Genomic DNA, 359 nt, shown 5'->3' with positions numbered 1-359 from the left:
GTTTCAAGTGATCAGCAAGCCAGAAGCCAAAAAAGCTTTATCTCAGCGAAAGAAGTCAAAAATGGACTATCTGTGAATTTGCAGGTTTAGATTCAATTTTCAGCCTTGTTCGTTGTTGGACAGCTCCGAAATGCTGAGCAGCACTAGAGCTGGCAGTATTAAACTGGAATAGGGTCTAATGATTAAGCTTCAAGTGATCAGCAAGCCAGAAGCCAAAAACGCTTTATCTCAGCGAAAGAAGTCAAAAATGGACTATCTGTGAATTTGCAGGTTTACATTCACTGTTCAGCCTTCATAGCTGGTGGACATCTCCGAAATGCTGAGCAGCACTAGATCTGGCTGTATTAAACTGGAATTAG

This window comes from Poecilia mexicana, unplaced genomic scaffold (assembly GCF_051168715.1).
Source record: "Poecilia mexicana isolate PSO_F unplaced genomic scaffold, ASM5116871v1 scaffold_2, whole genome shotgun sequence".
Taxonomy (NCBI): Eukaryota; Metazoa; Chordata; class Actinopteri; order Cyprinodontiformes; family Poeciliidae; genus Poecilia; species Poecilia mexicana.
The sequence above is the reverse complement of the archived record's forward strand: the minus strand, read 5'-3'. Positions refer to the sequence as shown.